General features: G+C 42.8%; 1 long non-coding RNA gene across 1 annotated transcript; it reads left to right on the top strand.

The window, feature by feature from the left end:
* Positions 1–4,645: 4,645 nt before the first annotated feature.
* On the top strand, positions 4,646–10,381 carry LOC129046111 (uncharacterized). Its single transcript, XR_008506874.2, has 3 exons — positions 4,646–4,850; positions 6,692–6,827; positions 10,304–10,381. It is a non-coding gene; the product is annotated as an uncharacterized LOC129046111 (long non-coding RNA).
* Positions 10,382–12,534: the final 2,153 nt, after the last annotated feature.

Raw genomic sequence — 12,534 nt, 5'->3', positions numbered from 1 at the left:
GGTGTGAAGTCACTAACCAGACACCCGTGGAACCCTCTGGGGGTGCAGTCTCCAAACATGCTCCCCGAGGAGGTCCTCCAGGGGTGACACTCACCAAATTCTCTTAAAGCCCCTGGCTCATCAGCTTACAGCCAGAGCTGAAATTCAGAGCTGAAAATATGGGTCCCAGCATAGCTCCATTTTCTTTATACTTATTTATATGTTTCATCTGTTTTTGACTTTCTACATAAATGGGTTTTGCTGGCTTAGTGGAGAATAAATTCCCAGCGGGTATGGACTGTATCTTTCACAGTAGAATTTTAAAAGTCTGCACACCCCGAATTCATACTTTGGGTCCAAAACTTAACCCGGCAGAAGTGAAGGGAAAAAAATCATCCACTGACAGGCTCTTAAATGTTTTGAGTCCTCTTCATGCAGAGTTTTCTAGACCATAATTAACCCTTTTCATAGACCTTTGAAATGGGCAGCTTTGGGTTTTGATTGCATTGGTTTACAGAAAGTTTTGACAACTCCAAACCTCCAGCACATCTGCTGATTTCCCAGCGGCACTAGGACCCTGGTGGCTGTTCCTTTGACTTCTGACCCCCCTCCCCCCCCAACCCCCCCACCGCCCCGTATCTATATCCACAAATCTCCCCCACACCCTCCTCAGTCTCAGGGCAGAGCCCCTAGCAGCTTCTCAAATACCACCATTCTCTCAGCCATCCTCAAAAGCATTTTAAAAGCATCAATCGAATTCTGTGGTAAGTAAATTATGGAATAAAATAAACCCGACGTTGTTTACCCAACGCCCGGCTCTTCTCTGGCATTTGACCTTCGATTGTCCGAGCTTTCAAAGACAATGAACTTGACAGAGAACTTTTATCATTTGAAATACGACATCACGTTGCGGAGAGCGCATTTGGAATACTGTTAAGACAAAATACATTCATTTCCTGCCTTGTAAAAGTCATTTGAGCTCAGCAATATTATACATATTTTCTGGGAATTCGTTTAATGAACATCAATGTGGTCACGAAGTGCTTGATACTATTTTGTAAAATCATCATGGAAGTAGGGTGCCCTCCTTCACTTATATATCCGCTCATAATTTAGAACCGAAGAGGGTCGTACAACCTCGGGGAGCTCTTCCCTCATATGATGTTTCTCTGTCATGGTGTGTGTCACTCAGGTGTAGCCACCCAGTTTCTCTGAACTTCAGTTTCCTTATCTGTAAAACAAAGGTAAGACTTACACATCCTGCAGTTATTTTCAGGATCTAAGCAAAAAATACAGTGAAGGCACACCCTAAACTCTAAAGCCCACTTCAAATGTAAATGATTCTCCTTGCCCAAGGTCACACAGGGTGTTTCCATCCAACTAGATCAGATCTGAAGAGCCTGACTCCAGGTCCCATGCTCTTGACACTATGTTTACAGAGATCCTGAGCCACGAAGAGAGAAGTTCCTTATCACCCACCGCTCCTTCTATCCGTCTGTTTATCCATTGTCCGTCCATCCATCATCCAGCCATCCAGCCATCCATCCATTCATCGGTCTGACCCACAAATACGTACTGAATGTTCCTGCTCTCATGGGCCTTACCACGTAAGTAAATCTATCAATCTTGGAGAGTGATACATGAAGATACAATATGGACATATGAAGAAAAATAAATGGGGGTGAAGGAATACAGTGGGGTGCAGGTACAATGTTAAATAGGAGAGCAGAGAAGGCCTCAGTGAGTAAGTAATATTTGGGCAATGACCTGAAGGGGGTGAGGGAGTAAGCCATGCATGTGTCCACAGGAAGAATGTTCCATGCAGAGAAACAGCATGAGCAAAAGCTGAGAGTGTCCTATGTGAGATGGAAGGGTAGCTAGCTAGGAGGCCTAAGAGAGCAACTCCATCAGTCTGTCTATGAGATCAGAAACCTCCGATATTTACCCACATTGCTTATTCCGGGTGCCCTGGCAAACAGAGCTTGAGGCAAGGCTGAAATGCTAATGCTTTCATGGGAGGGATAATCCAGGGCAGCCAACGTGAGGACAGAGAAGCGTGAGATTCAAACGTGAGATGATACCCTGTGGCACTGGCTTCCCAACAAACTGCAGGAGAGACACGGTTGGCTCTTTCAGGGGCACCCACTTGGCCCCGTGGCTAAGGGGGAAGGAAGAACCGTGCCTCATTGCAGTCCAGCAGAGGGGACACAAACAGGGAACTTACCTGTTGACTCTCTGCCACTTCCCATCTCCCCACTGGTCCAAGTTTGTCCCACAGACATTAACCTCCCTGCACTTCTGCACACAAAATCATATGAAATCTGTGCATTTTATTATATGTAAAAATGAGAGTATTTATCACAAACAAAAACAAAAAACAGAGTCTGTTTCTTCAGCCTAGGTCCACATAGGAAGTTGATGTACAGCAGAGCTAGCGAGGAAGAAACTTTTGTTGGTAGAAGCCATCGAGCTTTTAGGGTCAGTTTTTATTGCAGTATAACCTAGCCTCTCTCGACCCATGCAGGGATTCACTACCCCATCAGCATATTCAAGGAGAGAAGTTTTCCAGTAACGAAATCTGTTTGACATTATTAAATCCAGTGTTTCTCCAACTATTTTGACTATTGAATCCGCTTTTCACAGATCACCTTAATATTATGGACGTAGTCCAACAAAACACAATCTGTATTATCCTATTCAAGGAGATTGGGAAGCACACTCTTTTCTAGAATAATTAAAATCTTCCTGGCTCTTAGCAGTTTGGGGTACAAATGATGTCACGTGAACATTTATGCCCAAATTATGGGCTCCTAGTACATCACTAACCTCCCCCCCACCAATCCTTCTAATGTCCCCGGGACTTCACAGGACAAGTGTCTTACAGGTATTCAAGAAAGGCCCACATTCTTTTGAGCCGTCCTTGCTGTCAAGTACCTAGTTCCTGACAGTTGCCAAGTAGGCACCTGTTTCTCTTCTGTGAACTGTCATTCTCCATTAGTGGCCACTCCAGACCCTTCAGTGCAGAGTAGGGGTGGAGGAGCATGACCCCTTCTTGGGCCCACCATGACAGAGAGTCTCTGATGAACGGAGTCCCTTCAGCTTTAGGCCCTGACCACTTTATTTCTAGGTTCTCAGACACTCTTCAGATCAGGCATAGGGCAGATACCAGGGGTTTTTCTCCTCTTTTTGCCCCCAAATGAAAGGCACTTCAAGTCAACTCAAGTAAGACCAGGATGGCAGGAATCGGTGGGTCTATTGACACTGACTCCTGGTTTGGGACTCAGCAGGGACACCTTGCTTCATATGAGGACCCTTCATGCCTTCTCTGTAGCTCCTCAGTAAGTCCAGTCTACAGGAATGATGGGAGTTGAAAGCCACAACTCTGTTGTCATAAGGGCATTGAAAGTTGGTGATGGTTCTCATATCCAACTTGAGAGCACCAAACCACTAGGCTGAGGTGGTGAACAATGTTCCTGGGCAATAGCTCAGAAGGGAGCAAGGGCTTTTTATAGTATTTGAGTATCCAGACTCATCTATAGGGAAATCTCTGATCTTCCTCCCACCACAGAAGTCATGTTGGAATTCTCAGCTTCAGTCCCACTAAGGTCCTTGTGGGAAAGAAAGACTTCAGGTGGGTAGTGATGAGTCTATGGCGGAGATAGAGGGATATGGACAGGAGAGGTGATGGGGAGGATGAGGGGGGAATAAATCTGATTCTGAAAACAGCTTGAGATTTAAAATGCAACTGGAAATCAGACCTGGAGGCAAATTCACTAAATGACTGATGAGTGAATTCAGTAATTAAATCAATCTAGTTCCTTTTAATATGATTTTCCCCAGAGTATAATCAACGAAACTCTAAAAAACGTGTTTGCCAAAGCTATCTCCTATTTGATTATCCCTAAATCTGTGCCGTGCACAGAGGAGGAGAAGGAAGACAGAGGCTTTGACTGCATGGCTTCTATTCGTCCAGTGAGGTGGTCAGATTCACGGCCCAGGACAAGGAGGGAACCATTGGCTTGCCTGATACAGACGTGAATTTTGTGGCTGCTTTGATTCTCATTTTTTTTTTTTAAGATTTTATTTATTTACTTGACAGAGAGAGACAGCGAGAGAGGGAACACAAGAAGGGGGAGTGGGAGAGGGAGAAGCAGGCTTCCCGCCGAGGAGGGAGCCCGACATGGGGCTTGATCCCAGGACCCTGGGATCATGACCTGAGCCGAAGGCAGACGCTTAACGACTGAGCCACCCAGGCGCCCCACTGATTATCATTTTTGATCCAGTTTCAAAAGTTCTTCCCTATGGAACTTACTTGAAAGAACTTGGCCCAAGACATCTGGAGTGATGAAAGGTTTTTATAGGCGTGCTTCTTAAGCAAACAAAAGTTACTGCTTTGTCTGGCAAAGCATTGCCTTTGTGACAGTGGATGAGGTCTTCCTCTCTCAAAGGCAGAAGTGGGATAAATGGGGCATTGTGGATTGGGCTATTCCTCTCGGATATGTAGGGGTGGCTGCTTGAGTCTGAGGATGTGCGGGAGTGATGAGAACTCTTAGGGTAAGTCCTTTGCATTGAACCCTTCCCAGAAGGGATTGCCCTTTGGCAGAATGTCACGTGGAGTTGCTTCTCACCCTTGATCTCAATTTCCTCATTGTTGAAGATTTCTACAGAAGAAATCCATCTCCTGCTTTCACTTGCTCTCCACACCCCCTTAAGTGGGTGCTCCAGAAGATGCAGAAGCAAGCCAGCCAAGGACACTTTGTTCTGATGCTTCCTACCAACTGCACCTTCATGCAATACTCATTAGTCACCCTGCCTTTGAACTCCTGTTTGGACGCAAGTATGAGCACACTGAACCCGTCTCATATGCCTGAGTGAGTTGATCATTTTCTCTTATTGTTATTAACTCATCAGGTTGGCATTTGTGATAAGAAGTGGAAAAGCATGGAAGACCTAGAGACATCAGAAAGTTACTCTGATTGCTTGGAATGACTGTTTTCTTTAAATATGCATTGTTTATTTGAAAATATTTACCTAAATCTCCTAACTCTAGATACTATTTGACCACACTTGGTGCCCTTTCAAATTGGTAATTGATAAATAGTATCCATACAGGAAAGTTCAAATTCCAGCTTTATTATTTAATAAGTTAGTTACCTTGGGCACCTTACTTTTCTGTGCCATCTGTAAAATGGGGACAATAAATCATCTACCTCATAGGGTTAGGGATTAAACGAGTTAATGCATATAGAATACTATAAATAGTGCCTGGCGCATAGAACACACTCTGTAAATGTTAGATAGTATTTTCATTCAAATGTATTGAAATTAATTACCACTAGTGCCGTAAGAAGTTTGTGTGTCTTACTGGGAAAAGAAATAGAAAGTTTCAGGGCACGTGGCTGGCTCAGTCAGTAGAGCACACAACTCTTGATCTAGGGGTTGGGAGTTCGAGCCCCACGTTGGGTGTAGAGATTACTTAAGAATAGAATCTTAAGGGAAAAAGAAGAAGTAGAAAGTTTCCCACATAGCCCGGGGAGGCCATTTGATAAGCACCACAAGAGGGTCTCTGTGTAGGAGTGAGGTAGCAGTTGGCATATGGGACCTCAGTCTCCTGCTATGCAAATCAAAGGTAATCCTTGGGAACTTGAATGTGCAAATTAAACCAGAATGTCAGTGCTCTGAAATATTTCTAGAAGAGTGTGAACCATACATAGACACAATGTAAATGACAGATGTTGCTTTTGTTTATTTATTTATTTGGCTAGTGAAGCTAGTAACAGCTCTCCCATTACGTTAGCTGATCTCAGTTGTAGTGAATTTCTTACAAAAAATCTGTAGATTTTTACAGTCTAGCCCTTGGCAAACACTGTTGTAGAGGGGCACCTGGGTGGCTCAGTCGTTAAGCGTCTGCCTTCGGCTCAGGTCATGATCTCAGGGTCCTGGGATCGAGCCCCACATCGGGCTCCCTGCTCCACGGGAAGCCTGCTTCTCCCTCTCCCACTCCCCCTGCTTGTGTTCCCTCTCTAGCTGTCTCTCTCTCTGTGTCAAATAAATAAATAAATAAAATCTTAAAAAACAACAACAACAAAAACACTGTTGTAGAAACTGACATAGATATGGATGTCAGCAACTAAGTCTGGATTCAGTAAATACTCAGTGGAGGAAAAAGAGATGATAAAGAATGATAACAGAGGAGTCACTGTGTAGGAAGTTCAAAGACACGCAAAGCTGGACCTCACTCCAATCTCCAGGTGTGGGCCACGGACTGGAATTTTTTTCATAAAGATTTATTTATTTATTTGAGCAGGGGAGGGGCACAGGGGAAGGGAGAGAGACAAGCAGACTCCGTGCTGATAGCAGAGCCCGATGCCGATGCTGGGGCTCGGTCCCATGACCCTGAGATCACAACCTGAGCCAAAACCAAAAGTCGGACGCTTAAATGACTGTGCCACCCAGGCGCCCCTGGAATTATTTTTCAATGTTAAATGTCAGCAAATACATTTTCTGTGTCCCATCTTCTAGTTTAGTGGAATGCAACTCTGGCTTTATATTAGAATCACCTGGAGAACTTTAAAAACATATGGATGTGCAGAATACAGAAATTCTGATTGAGTTTGTTTGGCAGTAGGGCCCAGATTTTGTTTTTCTTAAGCCCCCCAAGTGATTCTAATGTGCAGCCCGAGTTGGAAAATATTGTTCCTTCTGTCAACAGTGACCATACCGGTGATGCCTTCTGAGCGGTTGTCTCCTCCAGTGTGGTCAGAGGGATGGTCCTGAGAAGTTTCTATGGAATCTGTCTGCTTTGGTCAAGAAAGGCTCCAAACACTGGCTCAACTGGTTTTTATCTGGTACATTTTCTCTCATACCTATAACCTCAGAATATTCCAGTCTATTTTAAGCCCTCCTGTGGTTTCTAAAGCACAATACTTTCCAAACGGAAGACACCATTTCAAATCTCAAGGGCTGTGTTTCAATCTAGAGAAGAGCTAAACAGAACTACCCCAATTTGTAACTGGACATTTTCTTATTGGTGAAAAAAGGTACATAAAAATGCATCAGACTGTAAAGCACTTCATAAAAGAGCAAAATTGTTTCTTATGTTGCTACAACCTGTGGTGCTAACTGCAGGAAGGTAGGAAAGAGCCATGAAATAATCGCTGTATTTGGACAGGGGAACGTGTGAATTTGAATTTCTGGCCCAGCCACTTCTTAGCTGTGGGTCCTTCCCTCTCTGGGCAGATGTGTCATGAAAGAGGGGAGCATCAATAGAGCTCAGAAATTTTGTAGATTAAAGGAGTTAGTGTGCATGGTGCTTGGCAAGGAGTGAGTCCTGAGTAAATGGCAGTTACCCTCCTGTATTAGTCAGCTAATGCTATGATGCTGCTGCATAACAGTCAAGCCCCTCCTCCAATCAGGGTGGCTTACTAAAACGACACTTATTGTTCCCACTCATGTGTCTGCAGGCCAGTTACGGCAGCTCTGCTTAAGGCTATGAATCAGAGTGAGGCCTGTTGCACGTGTGTCTCATTCTGAAATCCACAGCTGCCCAGGGCATGCTCTTCTCAGGGAGATAACAGAAGTACAAGAAAAGTCTGGCAGAAATTTGCAGTGCCTTTTAGCATCTTGGATCAGAACTCATTCATGATCACCTCTGTATGGCCAAACTCAAAGTCAATGGGACAGATAAGCATCATCTACCTAGTGAAGTATAGCACAGGGAAGGGAATAAAAGGAAGAATTGTGAACCAATAATACATTCTACCACACTTCCTTTCTTTTCTGCAGGGTGCTAACAGAGGAGAAAAGAGAGGGAAAGTAAATAGTTGGTTCTCATAGGAACTCTGTCTTGTACCTTATTTGTGAGAGCTTGTCTGGCCTCCTTTGCAGACATGGTCCAGCTTTCACCCAGGGGAAGAAAAGCCATTCTCTGGTACAGCCACTTCCTGACGCCTCCTTGCCTCCAGGTGTGCGTGATGAGGGATACACCATTCAGAAGCAGTCTAGAATTCACCAGAAGCCTTTTCAAATATAGCTTGAGTCAACACATCTAAATTGATTTAGGAAGGAAACAGAAGGAATATACGATGAAATTCAGTGAAACAGACCATACTATATACCAGTTGTCAAAATAGCCAGGTCTTTGTCGTAATTCATCCCCTTCTCTTTACCCTTTTACTATCTCTGTAACGTATAGGCACCATCTCTGAGTATTTGCTCTGAATGACACAATCGCTTTTCCGATATATAATGGTGGTAGGCTAAGAGCCCTTTGTTTGAATTCTAACATTTCATTTGGATTTCAAACCTGGGTGACTAGGCAGCCCCACCTCTCTTATCTAACCAGAGGTTCTGGCCAAACGTGTAGTGTGATTAATAGAGTTACCAGATATGCCCTTGTGCATTCACTAATTGCAGGAGTATTTTAGTGAGTAACTCAAAGGTGTTTAACCAAACATAATTGTTATAATTGAGGATAATTCAGAATGTATTTCAAGATATTGGAGCTGTAGGAAAGTCATCCCCCTGAAGATCTTTGTTGAGGGATATTTAGTAATAGCAGTGTGAGGAGAGGGTGGTGGGCAGGGCTGAGTCGCACCATTACAATCTCAGACAAGCTCCAAAACTGCCATTCTCCAGGAATGGTCCCTGGACCACTAACATCAGAATCACCCGGGGCTGTTTGTTAAAAGTGCAGATTCCCAGGGAAACCCCCAGACTTAATGAATCAGAATCTTTGGGAGCAGAACCCAAGAATCTCCATGTCTATGCATGCCAAGGCTTTTGTATAACATCAGATGTAGACAGACGTCCTGCACATCTTTGATTCCAAATATCGGTTATGGAAAATGTGAGGTTTTATAATACCAGATTAATCACTCTCACAGATGAACGCGGCCAAAGGATTTTTCCCATTATTATTATTACTAAACTTTTTTAAAAACCAAGTTTGTTAAAACTTTCAACCAGGGTGCTACTGTAAGAAGATTTTTGTGGCTTTAAAAACAAAATACACCCTGAACACTAGAAACCATATATTTCATTATGACCTGTATTTTGATAATAAAAGAATCATTTTCCTCCCGTTTTCTCAAATACTGATGGCCTACAAAACTTATATAAACATTTTTGGACGAAAGAAAAGCAAGTTAAGACAAAATTATTGTGAAAGATAGGAGAAGGTTTTATCTGGTTTTAGCACCTTTTTTCTAATGGATAGATGATAAACTGCCTTTTTATAGTGTTTTAGGTATAAGAATTATCTACAATGAAGGTAGTATGACCACCTAAGTCAGAATTATCTTTCGTTTTCCACCTGGTAAATGCATTTTTATATTTTTCTCTGTGTGCATGAGATCATAAAAAGCATTAACTGCTCCAATAAATGAATGAAACGGGAGGATGACTTTGAGCGCTGAGAGAAATCTAGAAACCACAAGTAAGAACAACTCAGACTCCTTTCTCCCTTTTCTACCTTCTTCCAACTCCTGTTGATTATATTTAAGTTTCAAGGCCTTCATCCTGATGGCTTCCCACTTCCAACTGTGTGGAAAATGAATTTGAACTGTTTGGAAGATTCTGAAATCTTCTTACTGTAATCACTGAACACAAAGATGCAAAAAGGTGTGGGAACATCTGTTTCCCAGATTAAGAATGTTACTGGGATATTGAAAAAAACTCTCTTCCGTTATCACACCTTTAATCCAATTAGCAAATATAAGTCATTCTAAAAGACTCTGGTAACCATTCCTCAGAGAGGGAACAATCTAGAAAAGAAATGCAAAAGAGACATTTTCAGCACCTTCCGTGGAATTTCAGGACTAATTTCGGAACTACAATAGGAAAGATCATGATAAGGCTCATGCATTTAAGCCTTTTATATGCTTGGGCTTGGAGGTTTTTTATTTCATTTTATGACAAGTAAAGATATTTTCTGAGTAGCAAGGGAAAAATCATGTTACCTCCAAAGTGATTTCAAGGGAAAAAAAGATCTTCCCTGACCAACGAGGCTGAAATGTCATGGAGTCAAATATGTTCATCAAGCACTTACTGCTATTTTGAACTTTCTTAAACTATTTGCCTCAACGTATCCTCTAGCATTTTTCAGAGAGGTCAAGGGTTTAAGAGGCCCTGGGGTTTAAGCTAACATTTCTTGGTTTACAAACAGATCTCATGTCAAAGGTTGAGTATGCTCTAGCTGAACGTAAAAGGGCCCCATCTGTTCGGCTACCCAGTGATTTCACTTGCAGCATCCAGCAAATTGGGATATTATTACAGTGCTCCTGAACTAAGGATCTGATTGTAACCTGATTCTATTTTCTTTCAGTAGCAAGTAATACTCTGAAAATAGAATGAGTACCAATAAAATGACACTGGAACATTCAGACAGGCAACAAACTGCTTTTATGGTAAAAGGTATGGAGAATCATTTCTGGTTTTGGTACACATCTCCACATAACTAAACTTCAGATTTCTCCACCAGCATCTTGATGCTTCTTTCTTTCTTTCTTTCTTTCTTTCTTTCTTTCTTTCTTTCTTTCTTTCTTTCTTTCTTTCTTTCTTTCTTTCTTTCTTTCTTTCAGATTTATTTATTTGGGAGAGAGAGAGAGAGCACAGGGGAGAGGGGCAGAGAGAGAAGGAGAGAGAGAATCTCATGCAGAGTCCCCGCTGAGCGCAGAGGCCAAAGGTCAGGTCCCCGAGAAAATGACCTCAACCAAAATCAAGAGTCGGATGCGTAACTGACTGAGCTACCCAGGCGCCCCGATACCTTTTTCTAAAACGAATCCTGCATCTTGAAATTGGACTACACGGATACTTTAATCAGAAGAGTGAAAGATTTTACCCTAATTTATTCATTTTACTAAAGCCACTGCCCGAAGGACTCTGGACTTGTGTGTACAATTGTGACTAGAATAAATAGGGCACAACTCCTAACACACGTAATACGCTCTTGATCAATATTTGTTGAATAAATGGAAAAAAAAGGAAAGAAGTTTTAGACTGGTCTAGGGCAGCAATTTGCACGCACACATGCACACACACACACACACACAAGACATATAACACAGACACAAACTTTCTTTGGCCATTGTGGGAATGAACCAGAAATCTTTAAGATGTAAAGCCAAGTTCTAAATAGGGACGCCTCAGGTGATATGTAATTACTACGACAGCATTTCGAAAACCCCCTGTGGCTGGCTCTCTGAATCTACTGGAGCACCTGTCCTCATCCGTCCTTACGGTGAGCCGCAGATGCTTGGTCTCTGGTGTAAAATCTTTGTCAAATCTTTGAGGGCAGAAACCTTGTCTTACATCATCTTTTAAGTTTTCACAGCACCTAAGTCGGGGCAGTGGCGCTACGTACGCTTGAACATTGGTTGACCTGTACCGCATAGGGTTTTAGAAAACCAGACACTAAAAATAAAATCCAGCGTTGGGGCTCCTGGGTGGCTCAGTTGGTTGGGTGACTGCTTTCGGCTCAGGTCATGATCCCGGAGTCCCGGGATCAAGTCCCACGTCAGGCTCCCTGCTCAGCAGGGAGTCTGCTTCTCCCTCTGACCCTCCTCCCTCTCATGCTCTCTGTCTCTCATTCTCTCTCTCGCAAATAAATAAAATCTTAAAAAAAAAAAAAAATCCAGCATTGTAGTGCATTAGTGTAGTTTACAGCAAGTATCACTGTGTGTGTGTTCCGTGTGGGGCATTGAGCTTTGCAAAGCATTTTCATCACTTCTGTTCTTGCTTAAGCCCTCATGGGCTGGGAGGGTGGGTAAAAACAATACAGTTGCTGAAGATAAAATAAAACAACAACAACAAAAACAATACCTTTGCTATGCTCTGATGTTGTAGGCACACATGACTGTCTTGTCGCATCACCCAACCATGGCACTGACTTAATGCAGACAATTGATCAGCTGGTTTCAGAATCACATGGACAGAACCTAGTAGTAGGTTATGTTGCAATGATCCACATTGGGCATTTTGCAGTTATTTGAGCTGAACAGGACTAAAACAATAGGTAACTTTTATCGAGCACTTTTATTGTGCCAGCTAGTATTCCTTCAGACGCCCCCTACAAAGATGGTACTTTTATTATCCCCGTTTTTCAGGTGAGGAAACTGAGGTTAAGTGACTTAAGTCATCTTAAGTCAAGGTCAGATAGGGATGAAGCAATGCTAGGATCTGAAACCAGGTGATGTGGTACCTCAAGTTTCTCTATCTAAGGTAAAGTAGCAAAAAGGGAGCTACTAGTTTTTGTTTTTTAATAAAAGTAAGGCAAATGGTGAACTATGAAATTACAACTCAAAGAAAGTCAGGGGCGCCTGGGTGGCTCAGTCAGTTAAGCGTCTGACTCTTCAGCCCAGGTCTTATCTCAGGGTTGTGAGTTTGAGCCCCGCATCGTGCTCCACGCTGGGTGTGGAGCCCGTTTAAAAACAAAAACAAAACAAAGTCACCTACAGATCTCCTTTATTAGAGTAATGAAAAAACTAAGTGTTCTAGACCTGCCAAGACATTGGAGTGACTTAGATAAAAATTGTGAAGTTGTAGTATTTCTCTCTT

Source organism: Mirounga angustirostris, unplaced genomic scaffold, assembly GCF_029215605.1.
Source record: "Mirounga angustirostris isolate CCGP_5_RB_7025 unplaced genomic scaffold, mMirAng1.0.hap1 SCAF_11, whole genome shotgun sequence".
Classification (NCBI taxonomy): domain Eukaryota; kingdom Metazoa; phylum Chordata; class Mammalia; order Carnivora; family Phocidae; genus Mirounga; species Mirounga angustirostris.
This window is presented reverse-complemented; position numbering and strand designations above follow the sequence as displayed.